The sequence below is a fragment of the Canis lupus genome, chromosome 4 (assembly GCF_003254725.2).
Source record: "Canis lupus dingo isolate Sandy chromosome 4, ASM325472v2, whole genome shotgun sequence".
Lineage (NCBI taxonomy): Eukaryota > Metazoa > Chordata > Mammalia > Carnivora > Canidae > Canis > Canis lupus.
This window is the reverse complement of record NC_064246.1, coordinates 3,945,026-3,962,908: the sequence shown is the minus strand read 5'-3', so window position 1 is coordinate 3,962,908 and position 17,883 is coordinate 3,945,026. Positions and strand designations below refer to the sequence as shown.

Sequence of the window (17,883 nt, the reverse complement as noted above, 5' to 3'; positions counted from 1 at the left end):
TTCCAATTCCTCCTGAAATTTTCTCGTTCCAAAATTCCCATAATACCCTCCTCTCTCCTGGGTTTCCTCTAACCTCTTGGATCTTTTCTTCTGGCTTCTTCTCCTCCTGGCTTGGGAACTCCTCTCTTCTCCCAGAACCACTTGTCTGGTTTCCCTGCTCTGGGCCTGCCCTGCCAACCAGTATGATCTTTCTAACAGGGAAATTGGATCCTGCTTCAAGTCTACAAGTGTGGCCTGAATTAACAGAATAAAGTTTGGCCTCCTCAGTTAGATATAGAATGCTCCTTCTAATCTGGTTCTCAGTGACCTCTAACACTTTCTTCACTGTCACCCCTTTAAAGTCTGCAGCATAGAGCCATTTGTAGGTCTGGTGTTGGAGAACCAGGCTGCGTATACGTCATCTGCACACATGTAGTTGCTCTATTCTAGAACATACATTATAATTATTTATTTGGCTATCTCCCACCACAGGGCAATCTCCTGGAGGGCAGGAATCTTGCTTGCCCTCTTTATATCTCAATGTTTAGTATAATACTTTATAGTTGGACAATAAGTTAATACATATAAGCAGCTCCAGAAAATAGATTGATATCTTGCTGGAGATCTCAAAATCATTAAGGGTTACAGCTAGGACTGAAATCCAGGTCCTCAAAAGTCCTGTCCTTTCTCACTGTAAACATCCTTCCTACTGAGAATCCTGGGGGTTCCAGGGACAAGATGCTGAGAGAAAATGGATGCAGTTCCTCCGTGGTTCTAGGAAAATAAGAAGAGTAAGTCCTGCAATCCTGGACAAGAGTAGACAGACATCATCAAAGATCATTTTACAAATACCCCGAATCGAGGGATTTTATTATAGCTGGCATTATAAAGCCACGCCACAATAGTGAAAAAGTCCTGCATCTGGTGGGAGCTCCTCTCCTGCCTCCTGGAGCTGCAAGCAGTGTGTGTGGGGAGAGAGGGAGGAGCATCACTCTGTCCTCCCCCAGGCCAGGGAGTCTGCTCACCTCCTGATCGCAGCCCACAAGACCTTGCTAATTCATATGAGCTCCCACGAGACAGAGAGGCAGCGTGGTCTGGCTGAAAGAGATATTGTCTCCATCAGCATACTTGAGTCCTGTTTTCTTCTAGATCTGCCACTGATTGGCTGTGTGATCTCATAATGCCCAGGAACCTTCTTCATGCATAACATGAAGGGATATTTAGATCTCTTTCAACTTTGAAATTCAGAAAGAGGAAAATATTTGCATTTAAAGATTGTTCAACCCTACGACCCAGCAATTGCACTGCTGGGTATTTACCTCAAAGATACAGATGTAGTGAAATGCCAGGACACCTGCACCCCAATGTGCATAGCAGCAATGTAGCCAAACTGTGGCCAAACTGTGGAAGGAGCCTCGATGTCCTTCAACAGATGAATGGATAAAGAAGATGTGGTTTATGTATACAATGGGATATTCCTCAGCCATCAGAAAGGATGAATACCCACCATTTGCTTTGACGTGGATGGAACTGGAGGGTATTATGCTGAGTGAAGTAAGTCAGTTGGAGAAGGACAATCATCATATGGTTTCACTCATACGTGGAATATAAGAAATAGTGAAAGGGATTATAAGGGAGGGGAGGGGAACTGAGTGGGAAAAACTAGAGGGAGACAAACCACGAGAGACTCCTAACTCTGGGAAACAAACAAAGGGTTGTGGAAGGGGAGGCGGGCGGGGGGTCGGGGTAACTGGGTGACAAGCACTGAGGAGGGCATTGATGGGATGAACACTGGGTGTTATACTATAAATTGACAAATCGAACTTCAATAAAAACAAATGAAAAAAAATAAAGATTGTTCAACACTTTTAAGATAAAACTGGTCCACATTCCCCAAGCTATCAAAGTAATGGCTGAATCCTCTCATGGTGCAGGTGGTCACAGACTTCTCTTCACTTGCCCATCGCTATGACCTGTGTCTCGATTACTGTTGCTTATATAAAGGTCTAACTTATTGGAAGTGCTTATCTGGAAGAAAGAACTTTAGTTGTACTCTTGGTTTTAACTATTTTCATATGTTATGAATTGGGGTAAATGATATGTTTGATTCAACTGTGTGAGATAGAACTCTTTGAAAGATGGCTGTACCAAATGAGAGGTCTGACCAGAGCCACTGCTGAGATGGAAAGGAGAGACAGAGAGATTTCCTTTTACAAACCCAGATGGTTTCCACAAACCCCACCTATCATTTACTCAAGACTGTTAATTACGGGGCACAGATTTGGACTGCTGTCTCTAGCAACCAAGCTGGTTATTAACCAGGAGAAGCAGAAAATCCTGGAAATTCACCAAGTGCTGTTTCAGGGAGGTGGTCCACCTCCATGTCCTAGATGGCTATGGACACAGACATTTCATTCTCCAAAGTCCTACACAGATCTTCATTTAATATTCACAACCACAGAAGGGGTAGAAAACATAAGATTTAATTTCCAGATTAGGAAACTGAGGATCAGAGAGAAAAAAGAACTTCCCAATATTATGCAATTGGGGATTTAAAACCATGCCTGACCCCAAGACCATGCTCTGTCTCTTTGATAATCAGATCTACCTGCTTCAAATGGCTTACTCTATCTTATCACCTACCAAACAAATCATACCCAGTTCCATCTCATGTTCTGTCTTCGCCAACCTCATGACTCCCTCTGACTCTTGTGAGTACTTTAAGGGTTACTGACCACCTGGTAAGTTTCTTGAGGTGAAGGTGCATGTTTCCTACTTTGTTTTTCATCCCAAGCCTCAGATACCGAGCTGGCACATGACTACATATTTGATAGTTAGGAACCAACACAAAATCCATAAATGACATGTTGTTCAAAGACCACAGATTCTGACTCGTGGAATGACTCTTTTCTTTGTGTCCTCAACTTCTTTTTCTCCTACGATCATGGTCATTTCCGCAAGCTCTCTTGTAGCTCTTAGGATCTCAATCAAAATGTCCTTCTACCAGAGCCTTCCATGACCACTTCACTCTCAAGTCTTACCCCTGGTTATTCCCTTTCATGCTCTCTCTTTCTCTCTCTCTTTAATTTCTCTATAAATATATTGTTCTCTGTTAAATTGCATAAACCAGAGTTCTAGGCCACCTCCTTGAATTATTCTTTCCTATGTATATGTCAGAAATACATGTTAATAAACATGGGTTTGAGTTGTTTGGGGTGTTTTTGCCTTGTTAATCTGTCTTTTATTATACAGTGTCATCTGAAGATCTATGGTTAGCAGAAGAAAATTCTTTCTTCCCCTACAGTAAGTCCTGATTGCTCGTTTGTTTTTTCCCTTTGTGCGTTTACCTGATAAGCTCCTGGTTATCCTGCTGGCCTCTGCTGTAACAACCTCTCTTTCTAGTCTCGATAGGGGTCAGTCTCAGAGTGCTGGGGTCCACATCCACTGTAGTATTGCAAATAAGTACAAAGTAAATCTTTGACTTTTTCTGCCTGGAAAAAAATCTCCGAAGATATGTGTTTGGGCATATTAAGTGTCAGTGTCTGTTGACATGCTGAAAGTCTCTTCCTTAACACCAGTTGTCACACAGATGAATGGATAAAGAAGATGTGAGATATATATATGTATATATATATATCATGGAATATTACTCAGCCACCAGAAAGGATAAATACCTACCATTTATTTGGATGTGGATGGAACTGATTGTTCACTTATGCTGAGTGAAATCAATCAGTCAATCAGAGAAAGACAATTATCATATGGTTTCACTCATATGTGGGATATAAGAAATAGTGTAAGGGGGCAGCCCAAGTGGCTCAGCGGTTTAGCGCCGCCTTCAGCCCAGGGCGTGATCCTGGAGTCCCGGGATGGAGTCCCACATCGGGCTCCCCACAGGGAGCCTGTTTCTCCCTCTGCCTCTCTCTCTCTGTCTCTGTTTCTCATGAATAATAATTTTTTTTTAAAAAAGAAAGAAATAGCGAAAGGGACCATAAGGGAAAGGAGGGAAACTGAGTAGGGAAAAATTAGAGAGGAAGGCAAACCCTGAGAGACTCCTAACTCTGGGAAACAAACAATGGGTTGCAGAAGGAGATGAGGGTGGGGGGATGGGGTAAATGGGTGAGAGGCATTAAGGAGGGCACAGGATGAGATGAGCACTGGGTGTTACAGTATATCTTGGCAAATTGAATTTAATTAAAAATTTTTTAAATTGAATTTAAATAAAAATTTTAAAAAGTACAATAAAATTCACTATTATCATTAAAAAAACCAAACAAACGGTTGTCGCAGATCAGACACCGCCCCTATTGCTCCACTCACTTATGACGATGACCTGCGTCTAGATTACTACACTGAACATGGATTTACTTTGCTGTTTTCTCATGGCATCTCTTTTTTTTTAAATTATTTTTTTACTTAAGTATAATTAACAGTGTTAGTTTCAGGTGCACAATATGAATAATTCTATGCATTTCTCAGTGTTCATCAAGATAAATCAAGATAAATGTACTCTTAATTCCCTTTATCTATTTCACCCATAACCCCTCCCACCTTCTTTCTGGCAACCACAAGTTTGTATTTAAGATCTGGTTTTTGTTGTATCTCTTTTTTAATTTGTTTGTTTGTTGGTTTTGTTTCTTAAATTCCATAGGAGTGAAATTATATGGAATTTATCTTTCTCTTCCTGATTTGTTTCACCTAGCACCAGAATTAAATCCTAGAGGATTCTAGATTCATCCATGTTGTTGCAAATGGCAAGATTTCACTCTCTTCTAAGGCTGAATAATATTCCATTATATATATACCATTTCTTCTTTATCCATCCATGTACTGATGGACACTTGGGCACCTCCATGTCTTGGCTATTGTAAATAACACTGTGATAAATATAGAGGTGCATATATCCTTTCTAATTAGTGTTTTCATTTTCTTTGGGTAAACACCCAGTAGTAGATCATGTGGTTGTGGTAATTCTATTTTTAATTTTTTGAGGAACCTCCATACTATCTCCCATATGGGCTGCAGCAGTTTGCATTCTCACCAACACTGCGTGGAGGTTCCTTTTTCTCCACACCCTTGACAACATTTGTTATTTTTGTGTTTTTTTATTCTAACCATTCTGATTAGAAAAAAAAAGTGCTGTCTCATTATGGTTTTAATTTGCATTTCCCTAATTATTAGTGATGATGAACATCTTTTCATGTGTCCATTGGCCATCTGTATGTCTCCTTTGGATAAATGTTTTGTTTTGTTTTGTTTTTTAGGTCCTCTGCCCATTTTTTAATTAGATTGCTTGGGTTTTTTGGTGTTGAGTTGTATAAATTCTTTATATTTTGAATATTAGTCCCTTATCAGTGATACCATTTGCAAATATATTTTCCTATTTAGTAGGTTGCCCTTTTGTTTTGTCAATGGTTTATTTCACTCTGCAGAAGCTTTTTATTTCAGTGTAGTCCCAATAGTTTGCTTTTCTTTCCCTTCCATAGGAGACATACCTAGAAAAATGTTTCTGCAGCTGATATCAAAGAAATTACTGTCTATGTTTTCTTCTAGGAACTTTATGGTTTCATGTCTCACATTAGGTCTTTAATCTATTTTGAGTTTATTTTTGTGTATCGTTTAAGTAAGTGGTCCAGTTTCATTCTTTTGCTTCTAACTGTCCAATTTTCCCAGCACTGTTTGTTGAAGAGACTGTCTTCACATTGTATAGTCTTATCTCCTTTTCATAGGTTACTTGGCCATATAATCCTGGGTTTATTTCTGGGCTCTCTGTTCTGTTCTGTTGATCTATGTGTCTTTTTTTTTTTTTCTTTTTGCCAGTACCACACTGTTTTGATTATTGCAGATTTGTAGTGTATCTTGTAATCTGGGATTATGATGCTTCCAGCTTCATTTTTATTTTCAAGATTGCTTTAGCTATTTAAAGTCTTTTGCAGCTCCATACAAATTTTAGGATTATTTGTTCTAGGTTTGTGAAATATGCTGGTGGTATTTTGAACACTTTTTTTTTTTGAACACTTTTTTAAAAGTTTATTTATTTAAGTAATCTCTGCACCCAACATGGGGCTTAAACTCACAATCTCAATAACTAGAGTCCCATGCTCTTCTGACTGAGCCAGCTAGGCACCTCTATGCTTTGGTATTTTGATAGAGATTTCATTAAATCTGTAGAGTGCTTTGGGTAATATGGACATTAAAATAATATTAATTCTTCTAATCCATGAGCATGGAATATATTTCCATTTGTTTGTGTTATCTTCAATTTTTTTAAGTCATTGTTTTAGTTTTCAGAGTACAGGTCTTTCACCTCCTTGGTTAGATTTATTCCCAACTATCTTATTATTTTTGGTACAATTGTAAATGGGACTGTTTTGTAAAATTTCTTTTTCTGCTACTTCATTACTAATGTACATAGAAATGCAACAGTTTTCTGTATATTAATTTTGTATCCTTAACTTTACTGAATTTATTTCTCAGTTCTAGTGGTTTTTTTGATGGAGTTTTCAGGGTTTTATCTGTAGAGAATCATGTCATCTGCAAATTGTGAAACTTCTTGACCCATTTACTTGCCTTTTACTTTTTTCTTGTCTGATTGCCGTGGCTAGGGCTTCCAGTATTATGATGAATAAAAGGTGAAAGTGGACATCTTTGTCTTGTTTCTGACCTTAGAAGTAAAGCTCTCAGTTTTTCACATTGAATATCATGTTACCTGTGGATTTTTAATATATGGTCTTTATTATGTTGAGATGTGGTCTCTCTAAACCTACTTTGTTGAGAGTTTTTATCATGAGTGGATGTTGTACTTTGTCAAATGCTTTTTCTACATCTATTGAAATAATCATATGGTTTTTATCTTTTCTCTTATCAATGTGTTGTGTCATGTTGATTGATTTGCAAATATTGAACCACCCTTACATCCCTAGAATAAATCCCACTTGATTGTGGTGAATGATTTTTTTAATGTGTTGCTGGATTTGGTTTGTTAATATTTTGTTGAGAGTTTTTGCATATATGTTCATCAGAGATACTGGCTTGTAGATTTCTTTTTTTGTAGTATCTTTATTTGGTTTTGTTGTCAGGGTAATGCTGGCCTCATAGAATAAATTTAGAAGCTTTCCTTCCTCTTCTCTGTTTTTGGAATAGTTTGAGAAGAATAGGTATTAGGTCTTCTTTAAATGTTTGGTAGTATTCACCTGTGAAGCCATCTGGTCTTGGACTTCTGTTTGTTGGGAGGTTTTTGATTACCGATTCAATTTTATTACTAGTCATTGGTCTGTCAAATTTTCTCTTTCTTTGTGATTCAGTTTGGAAGGTTGTATGTTTCTAGGAATTGATCGTTCCTTCGAGGTTGTCTAGTTTGTTGGTATAAAATTTTTTATAACATTCTCATAATATTTTGTATTTCTGTGATGTCAGTTTTTATTTACCTCTTTAATTTCCAATTTTATTTATTTGAGTACTCTCTCTTATTTTCTTGATGAATTTGGTCACAGTTTTATCAATTTTGTTTAATTTTTCAAAGAAGTAGCTCCTAATTTTATTGATCTGTTGTGTTTTTTTATGTTTTGATTTCAATTTTTCTCCTGTAGTATTTATTGTTTCTTTCCTACTACTGGCTTTGGGTTTTGTTTGTTCTTTTAGTCCAGGTCCTTGAGATGTAAGGCTAGGTTGTTTGTTTGAGATTTTTCTTGCTTCTTGCATTGCCATAATCTCCTGTCTTAGAACAGCATCCTGGAGATTTTGGATTATTGTGTTTTCTTTTGCATTTGTCTCCATGTGTTTTTTAATTTCTTCTTTGATATCTTGATCAAAAGAAATTGTTTAGTAGCATGTTTTATAGCTTCCATGTATTTGTGTCCTGTCCAGAGTTTTTCTTGTGATTGATTTCTAGTTTCATACTGTTGTGTTCAGAAAAGATGCATGATATGATTTCCATCTTTTTTCATTTATTGAGACTTTCTTATGGCCTAGCATGTAGTCTATTCTGGAGAATGTTCCATGTGCACTTGAAAAAAAGTATTTATTCCACAGATTTTGGATGGAATATTCTGAATATATCTATTAGATCCATCTGGTCCAAATGCAAAGCCACCATTGCTTTCTTGATATTTAGTCTGAATGATCTACCCATTGATGTAAGAGGGGTGTAAAAGTCCATATCAACAAGAGAAAAAAAGAACCATATGATCCTCTCAATAGATGCAGAGAAAGCATTTGACAAAATACAGCATCCATTCCTGATCAAAACTCTTCAGAGTGTAGGGATAGAGGGAACATTAAAAGCCATCTACGAAAAGCCCACAGCAAAAGCATTCTCAATGGGGAAACACTGGGAGCCTTTCCCCTAAGATCAGGAACATGACAGGGATGTCCACTCTCACCATTGCTATTCAACATAGTACTAGAAGTTCTAGCCTCAGCAATCAGGCAAAAAAAAAAAAAGAAATAAGAGGCATAAAATTGGCAAAGAAGAAGTCAAACTCTTCCTCTTTGCAGATGACATGATAGTGTACCTAGAAAACCCAAAGGACTCCACCCCAAGATTGCTAGAACTCATATAGCAATTCGGCAGAGTGGCAGGATACAAAATCAATGCCCAGAAATCAGTGGCATTTCTATACACTAACAATAAGACTGAAGAAAGAGAAATTAATTGGGTGCATTTACAATTGCACCCAAAAGCATAAGATACCTAGGAATAAACCTAACCAAAGAGGTAAAGGATCTATACCCTAAAAACTACAGAACACTTCTGAAGGAAATTGAGGAAGACCCAGAGATGGAAAAATATTCCATGCTCATGGATTGGAAGAATTAATATTATGAAAATGTCAATGCTACCCAGGGCAATTTACACATATAATGCAATCCCTATCAAAATACCATGGACTTTCTTCAGAGAATTAGAACAAATCATCTTAAGATTTGCGTGGAATCAGAAAAGACCCCAAATAGCCAGGGGAATATTGAAAAAGAAAACCAGAGCTGGCAGCATCACAATGCCAGATTTCAGGTTGTACTACAAAGCTGTGGTCATCAAGACAGTATGGTACTGGCACAAAAACAAACATATAAATCAAAGGAACAAAATAGAGAACCCAGAAATGGGCCCTCAACTCTATGGTCAACTAATATTCGACAAAGCAGGAAAGATTATCCACTGGAAAAAGGACAGTCTCTTCAATAAATGGTGCTGGGAAAATTGGACAGCCACATGCAGAAGAATGAAACTAGACCATTCTCTTACACCAGACACAAAGATAAACTCAAAATGGATGAAAGATCTAAACGTGAGACAAGAATCCATCAAAAGCCTAGAGGAGGGGGATCCCTGGGTGGCTCAGGAGTTTGGCACCTGCCTTTGGCCCAGGACGTGACCCTGGAATCCTGGGATCGAGTCCCACGTCGGGCTCCCAGCATGGAGCCTGCTTCTCCCTCTGCCTGTGTCTCTGCCTCTCTCTCTCTCTCTATGTCTATTATGAATAAATAAATTTTAAAAATCTTTAAAAAACAAAAACAAAACAAAATCCTAGAGGAGAATACAGGCAACTCCCTTTTTGAACTTGGCCACAGCAACTTCTTGCAAGATACATCTATGAAGGCAAGGGAAGCAAAAGCAAAAATGAATTACTGGGACTTAATCAAGATTAAAAAGCTTCTGCACAGCAAAAGAGACAGTCAACAAAACTAAAAGACAACCTACAGAATGGGAGAAGATATTTGCAAATGACATATCAGATAAAGGGCTAGTAGCCTAGATCTATAAAGAACTTATTAAACTCAATAGTAAAGAAACAAAAATCCAATCATGAAATGGGCAAAAGACATGAACAGAAATCTCACAGAGGAAGACACAGACATGGTCAACACGCACATGAGAAAATGCTCTGCATCACTTGCCATCAGGGAAATACAAATCAAAACCACAATGAGATCCCACCTCACACCAGTGAGAATGGGGAAAATTAACCTGACAGGAAACTACAAATGTTGGAGAGGATGTGGAGAAAGGGGAAGCCTCCTGCACTGTTGGTGGGAATGTGACCTGGTGCAGCCACTCTGGAAAACCGTGTGGAGGTTCCTCAAAGAGATAAAAATAGACCTGCCCTGTGACACAGCAATTGCACTGCTGGGTATTTACCCCAAAGATACAGATGCAGTGAAATGGCAGGACACCTGCACCCCAGTGTTCATAGCAACAATGTCCACAATAGCCAAACTGTGGAAGGAGCCTCGGTGTCCATCGAAAGATGAATGGATAAAGAAGATGTGGAATATTCCTCAGCCATTAGAAACGACAAATACTCACCATTTGCTTCAACGTGGATGGACCTGGAGGGTATTAAGCTGAGTGAAGTAAGTGAATCGGAGAAAGACAAACATTATATGGTCTCATTCATTTGGGGAATATAAAAAATAGTGAAAGGGAATAAAGGGGAAAGGAGAGAAAATGAGGGGGAAATATCAGAGAGGGAAACAGAACATGAGAGACTCCTAACGTGGTGGAAGGGGAGGTGGGCGGGGATTGGGGTGACTGGGTGACGGGCACTGAGGGGGGCACTTGACCGGATGAGCACTGGGTGTTATGCTGTATGTTGGCAAATTGAACTTCAATTTAAAAAAAAAAGACTGTTCCCTTTGTTGTTATGTAGTGTCCTTTGTCTTTTGTTACAAATGGACTTTGTTTTAAAGTCTATTTTGTCTATTATAAATATTGCTATTCCATCTTTCTTTTTGCTTCCATTTGCATGATAAATGTTTTTTCATTCCTTCACTTTCAATCTGCATGTGTCTTTAGTCTGAAGTGAGTTTCATATAGGCAGCATATAGATAAGTCTTACTTTTTTAAATCTATTCAATCACTCTGCCTTTTGATTGGAGCATTAATCCATTTACATTCAAAGTGATTATTGATTGGTATGTACTTACTGCTGTTTTGTAACTTGTTCTGTGTTGTTTTTGTAGTTTCTCTCTGTTGCTTTCTTCTCTTGTTCTTTCTGTTGTGAATTAAAGACTTTCTTGAGTGATATACATGCATCTTTATTTTCTGTACATCTATTACAGATGTGTGTCTGTGGTTACCATTAGGTTCATATAAAACATCTAATGTATATAACAGTATAGATGAAACTGATGGTCACTTAAGTTTGAACCCATTCTAAAAGCACTACATTTTTACTCCCCCTCTTATGTTTTATGTATATGGTATCGTCCTTTACATTCTTTTATTCTGTGAATCCCTTGACTGATTTTTATAGATATAAAGGATTTTAGTGCTTTCATGCTTTATCCTTTGTAGTGGTATTATAGATGATTAATCTACTACTTTTATTATATTTGCATTTACCTGTGAAATTTTTTCCTTTCCTAACTTTTTTACTCCTGATTATGGTCTTTTCTTTCCACCCAGAGAATTCCCTATAACATTTTTTGTATGGCTGGTGTAGTGGTCATGAACTCTTAACTTTTGTTTATCTGGGAAACTCTTCATCTCTCCTTCTATTCTGAATGATAGCCTTGGTATAGGTAGAGTGTTCATGGTTGCAGGGTTTTTTTTCCTTTCAGCACTTTGAATATATCATGCCACTTTCTTCTAGCATGCAAAGTTTTTGCTGAAAAATCCACAAATAGCTTTATGGAGGTTCCCTTGTATGTAACTATATTCTTTTCTCTTGCTGCTTTTAAAATTGCCTACTACTACTTTTCATCATTTTAATTATTATGTGTCTTATCGTGGAGCCCCTTGGGCTGATTTTGTTGGGGTCTCTCTCTGCCTCCTGGATCTGGATGTCTGTTTCCTTGCCCAGATTCAGGAAATTTTCAGGTATTATTTCTTTAAATAAATTTTCTGCCCCCTTTTCTCTCTTCTCCTGGGATCCCTATGATATGAATGTTACTGTGCATGATGATGTCACTGAGTTCTTTTAACTTATTCTCATTTGTTATTATTCTTTTTTCTTTTTGCTGTTCAGCTTGGTTGCTTTCCATTCCCCTATCTTCCAGCTCACTGGTGTGTTCTCACACCTCCTCTAATCTGCTAGATTCCCTCTCATGTATTTTTAATTTCACCTCCGAGTTCTTCATCTCTGATCTGTTCTTTTTTATATTTTCTTTTTTTTTTTTTTTTTTTTTTGAGAGAGAGAAAGAGAGACAAAGAGAGAGTGGGAGTGGGAGGGGCAGAGGGAGAAGGAGAGAGAATCTTAAACAGGTTCCTTGCCCAGTACAGAGCCCAAGGCAGGGCCCAATCCCATGACCCTGAGATCATGACCTGAGCTAAAATCAAGAGTTGGATGCTTAACCAACTGAGCCATCCAGGCACCCTACTTTTTTATGTTTTCTATCTTTTTAAGTCTCACTGATGTCCTCCACTCTTTTCTCAATTTCAGTGAGTATCTTTTTTTTTTTTTTTTTCCCAGTGAGTATCTTTATGACCATTACTTTGAATTCTTTATCTGGTATATCTGGTATGTTGTCTAGCTTTGTTTCATTTAGCTCTTTTGCTATAGTTTTGTCCTGCCTTTCATTTGGGACACATTCCTTTGTCTCCTCTTTGTCTTAACTTTCTGTATTTGCTTCTTTTTAAAAAGATTTTATTTATTTATTCATGAGAGACACACAGAGAGAGAGAGGGGCACAGACACAGGCAGAGGGAGAAGCAGGCTCCATGCAGGGAGCCCGACATGGGACTCGATCCCGGGTCTCCAGGATCACACCCTGGGCTAAAGGCAGCACTAAACCGCTGAGCCACCTGGGCTGCTATCTGTATTTACTTCTATCTGTGAGGAAAATCAGCTGTGTCTGCTGATCTTGAAAGTAGTGGCCTTATGAAGAAGAGGTCCTGTGGTGCCCTGTAGCACAACATCACCTGTTCACCAGAACCACATGCTTCAGGAGTGTCTCCTGTTTGTGTTGAGTGCATCCTGAGTGGGTTGAGTGAGCTACTATTGTAGCTGAGCCACATTTGCCTTTAGTCTAGTCACCTTCAGTAGCCCACTCTGTCTTTGGTAGGCACACTTGGCAAGGTTTGGTGCCTGTGCTGTTAAGGGGCCAATCTGGGGCTTCTGTAAGCTTGTAGTTGGATGATGTCAGCCGTCAGACCAGATGCCTGCCCTCAGCCCATCTTCTGGGGCTGTGGCACCACTGATTGCAGGATATTCTTGGTGGCTTGTCCACCAAGAGGCTTCTGTTGGTGGGCAGGTTGGCAGCCAGACCAGATACCTACCCCTAATCTGTCTACTGGGACTGCAGTCAAACCGTTGTGTGTGGTTATCTTCCCCTCCCCCCAGGGAAGGAGTCACTTTGGAGGGACACCTGCTTAGTGAGGTGACTTGAATGGGACAGATACACAGACGAACACTGGGGCAGCAGAGCTGTGGTGTTAGCAAGATGGGTGGAGGGTGTTCACACTGGTTTCCAGAAATGTCCGTCTATCTAGGTGGGGACAAGGGGGGTTAGATGGGGAGAAATGGCCACTGCCAGTTCTTTTGTTCTTGGAGAAGTCTCCTAAAGATCCCTACCCCCTCAGTACACATTCTGAGGTTAGTAAATAAACATTCACATATACCATAGGTGATTTTCAAACTGCTGCTGCTAATGCTATATCTTGGTGGAGTTGTTTGTTACACTTTTTCTTTAAGAAGGGATACTCCGTTTCCTATCACCCTCCAGCTTTTCCAGAGCTAAACCACACTGATTTGTAGAAACTCACAAAGCTATGCCCCACTGGTTTTCAAAACCAAATGTTATGGAGATTTGTCTTCCCCTGCAGGTCCCCTGTGTCTGGGGTGCCTGGTATGGGGTCTACTCCTCACATTTCTCCATGCTTGTGGCATTCTTCCTGTTTGTGGTTAGTCCCTTCAGGAGTTTGGTTCCTGACCATGTCTTTGCCCCTCTTACAATTAACCATGGAAAGTCTGTTCTGTCAGGCTTCAGGTCATTTTCTGAGTTGGTTGCACTGATGTGAGTGTTATCTAGATGCAGCTGTGAGTTGAGATGAACTTAGGAACATCCTACTCTGGCACGTTTTTCTTTTTTTCTTCTTTGTAGAATTTACTACAACATGTAATGATGTGCTCATTTGCATATCTACCTGTTTATCTCCCTAGAACATAAACCCACAGAGGTCAGGGATCATGTGCATTTTGTTCACCAGAGACTTAAAATGTATTTGTTGAATGAATGATAGAGTGACTTCCATGATCTTCAATCTCTAAGGACCAGCTACGTATGTAGTGATGAGGGGCCCAAATTAGAAATGAGAGAACAAGGGACACCTGGGTGGCTCAGCGGTTGAGTGTCTGCCTTCAGCTCAGGGCATGATCCTGTGGTCCCAGGGTTCGAGTTCCATATCGGGCTCCCTGCATGGAGCCTGCTTCTCCCTCTGCCTCTCTCTCTGTGTCTTTCATGAATCAATAAATAAAATCTCAAAGAAAAAAAAGAAATCAGAGAACCAGACCCCTAGTTCAGGCCTAGTTACCCATATGTTGAGTGATACATCCACAAACTCTTCCTTGGCCTCCATTTTTCACTTGCAGAGCAAGGATAGTATTTCCAGTCCCACATATTCTCAGAGGCTGTTAGGTGAAGAAGGTGGGATAATTTTATATTTACCTTGTTTTATATTTACCTTGTTAATGCTAAAGCCTGATATAAACATGATGAATTATGGGTCCCTTGGTGGGGGGGGACAGGGGTGGTTCACATCTCTTTTTTTCAACTTCATTTTTTGGTGAATAGGTCATACAAATACATCAAAAATATTAACAGAGGCACTTGGGTGGCACAGATGGTTAAGTGTCTGACTTTTGATTTCAGGTTGAGTCCTGATCTTGGAGTTGTGAACTCAAGCCCCATGTTGGGCTCCACACTCAGCACAGAGCCTGCTTAAGATTCTCTCTCCTCCCTCTGCCCATCCTGCTCGTGCTCGCTCTCTCTCTCTCTCTAAAATAAATAAATAAATCTTTTTAAAAAATATCAAAATATATAGAAATATATACAGTGACAATCCTCCACTCCTCTGTTCCCTATCTTTCCAGTCCCAGTCTCAGCAAAACTTTACTACTGGTTTCTTTTATAGCATTCCAGAGTTCCTTTATTCATATACAAGTGAATATTTCCCCCACAGGATTTTGTCTTATACCTGCAAGTTTTCCAGCTGCCTTGTCCTCCTGTGCCCAACACTGAGTAAGTCAGTGTTGTTGTTGATGAAATTGATTAACAGGTATTGTAACAAAAAATTGGGCAAGAAAGAATATGATTTTGTGGTGTGCTTTAAGGAAGGCGATGCACATGCTGAATACGGACCGTTGCAAAGAAGAGTTTGCTTTTGTCTTTCCTGCTGTATTCCAAGACCAATTCCTACATCTGGGCCTTTGTTTTGTTTTGCTTTTCATCTGTTTTTTAATGGATGTAGCAGTTTGTTGGGAAATCTTGATTCATTGATGGTTACAAGGAAAAAATTAGTTACTTCATGAAAAGGTCTTGGAAAAGTGCCTGGCACAAAGACAGAACCTAGAAATTAATATCACATGCACTCTTACCTCCTAGCCACAATTCACCTCAGATCACCTGTTAATCCTATCCACCCAAAATTCAGATGGGGAAGTCCTAAACTCTAGAACATTAGAATATGATTGTATTTGGAGATGATCTTTAAAGAGATAACTAAGTTAAATGAGGTCATATGGGTGGGTCCTAATCCAATATGACTGGTGTCCTTATAGGAAAAGATAAGGACACAGACTCACACAGAAGAAGACTGTATGACAACACAGTGGGAAGTGGCCACCTGCCAGTCTAGGAGAGAGGCCTCAGAAGAAACCAAACCTGTGGACACCTTGGTCTTAGACTTCCAGCCTCCAGAAATGTGAAATAACAGGGGTGCCTGGGTGACTCAGTCAGTGAAGCTTCTGCCTTCGGCTCAGGTCCTGATCTCAGGATTCTGAGGTCAAGCCCTGCATCCGGCTCCCTGCTCATCGGGGAGCCTGCTTCTCTCTTTGCCTTTCCTCCCTGCTTGTGTGCTCTCGCTCTCTCTCCCTCTCAAATAAAATCTTTTTTTTTTTTTTTTAAAGGTACGAAATAACGAATTTCTACTGTTTAAGCCACCCCTCTGTGGGACTTTGTTATGGTAGCCCTACCAAACTAACACACCTGCTCAGCGCCTCATTTCTCAGACATATTAAACTAGAGATGTGTCCTTGTTTTGTTTTTTAGAGCCAGGCCATATGCCACCATGAGACACAAGACTCCATCAGCCACCTGTGAAGGAGTTTCTGCCTAGAAGGAGGGACAGGAGGAGGATGCACCCCAAGCCGGACCTCACGGCATCTACCCCAGGAGCTCTCCAGGTGTGGCCAGGGATTGAAACCAACTTCCTGGCCAACTCTTCTAAGATGTGTGTGCAGAGCTGAGCAGCCACAGCCCTGCTGTGGGGAGAAGCTGACCCTCAAGGCGAGGACAGAGAGCGGACACCTGCAGGGGTCCCACCCAGTGTCGCACCTTCACCCCTACACCTCTGACATCATCCCCACCTCTGTCTCCCTGAACTTGGATTCCTTGGCTAACCCATCCCACTTTTGTTCTAAGTTCATTGGAGGTGGTTTGTGACATTTGCAGCATAGAGGGTCCTGATTATTATAGTCTCTACAGAATAAGATCCTAACTCTGTGGCAGCTCCTGGTGAATAGCTGCTGGCCAGGCTCCTCCCTCTCCCTCTCACTGCTGCCTCTCCCTAGGGCAGGAATGCTCCAGGCCCCAGGGAGGGCAGGAGGTGGGAGGCAGGGGTCTTCTTTCACCACTGAGTCTCCAAACAGGCCTCCCAGCAGAACTGCCACCCTCAGCTGTGCACCCACCAGGACTTTCCTACTTGTGACTTGGCTCAAGTTCCCCACACAGAGGCTGAACCTCCCTCCTCTGAGCTTCCCTGGTCACATGGGTGTGCATGCATCTCTCAACCCCGGGCTGCTCAAGGCCAAGTCCTGTGTAGTCCCCAGCTCTGCATTCTCAAACCCGCTGGGCTGCCCAGTGCTTGTGGTTCAGGTAATCAGCTAGAGGAGTCTGCGTGGCTCCCAGCTTGTCCTCAGTGGTTCAGCCCTCAGCTCTCTGGAATCCAGTAGTGCTCGCAGAGGTGCAGCCTACAGGTCAGTATTGAGTGTCTCTTACGACTTGCTGCTGCAGAGTCAAGTGGGATCCAGACTGAGGCCAAGCCTGTGAAGCTGATCATAGTTAAAATGCCTTTGCAAAGTGGTCACTTGAGCAGCTCTTACTGAAGGCCAACAGAATGGGCTGCCCCTGGCCCTGGGGCTCACTGCTCTTGCTGGGCTGACTAGAGTCCAGCACGTGGCTATGGCAGGCCAGGTGGGGGCCAGTTACATTTATAAAGTCACCTGCCCCAGTGGTCCAAGGAATTGGCTTTGGTCAATCCTGGGCTGGTGGGGGTGGGGGTCAGAGTCATCACGGTGCTTTTGGGCAGCATTTGTGCAATGGCCCAGAGCTAGACACCAGGCTTCGCAGACCAACCCTGCCCTCCGTGAGCTGTGTGTCTTCAGGCAAGTGTCCTAACTTCTCTGAGTCTTTCATCACCTGCTGGCCAGGGAGAAGAGGTCACCAAGTTGTTTATTTAACAAAACAAAATGGTGATATGCTTAGGAATGCATGAAATACTATGCTTGAAAATGTTTTCTTCTAACACCTTAGAGATTATCGTTTTCAGTTGGTTTGCTTGTTTGCTTTTCCTTGAGCATATTTAATGCCAGGAGTTGGGCTTCCTCTGCCCACCTTCTCATGCTCCAACCTCCCCTGGGTGATCCCAAACCTGCTTGCTGCCCCTCCCCACATCCCACACAACCTGTCATATCTGACCCCTCTTCTCTTCTGTCCACCAAAACTTTCTGTTCCCACTTGTAC

The 17,883-nt window shown here is 40.8% G+C and overlaps 1 long non-coding RNA gene across 1 annotated transcript in view; it reads right to left on the bottom strand.

The window, feature by feature from the left end:
• Window positions 1–1,133, bottom strand: part of LOC125754907 (uncharacterized) — a 36,832-nt gene extending 35,699 nt beyond the window's left edge. Inside the window, exon 1 of the long non-coding RNA XR_007410005.1 lies at window positions 1,005–1,133. This is a non-coding gene — a long non-coding RNA (uncharacterized LOC125754907). The remainder of the gene's footprint in view (window positions 1–1,004) is intronic.
• Window positions 1,134–17,883: the final 16,750 nt, after the last annotated feature.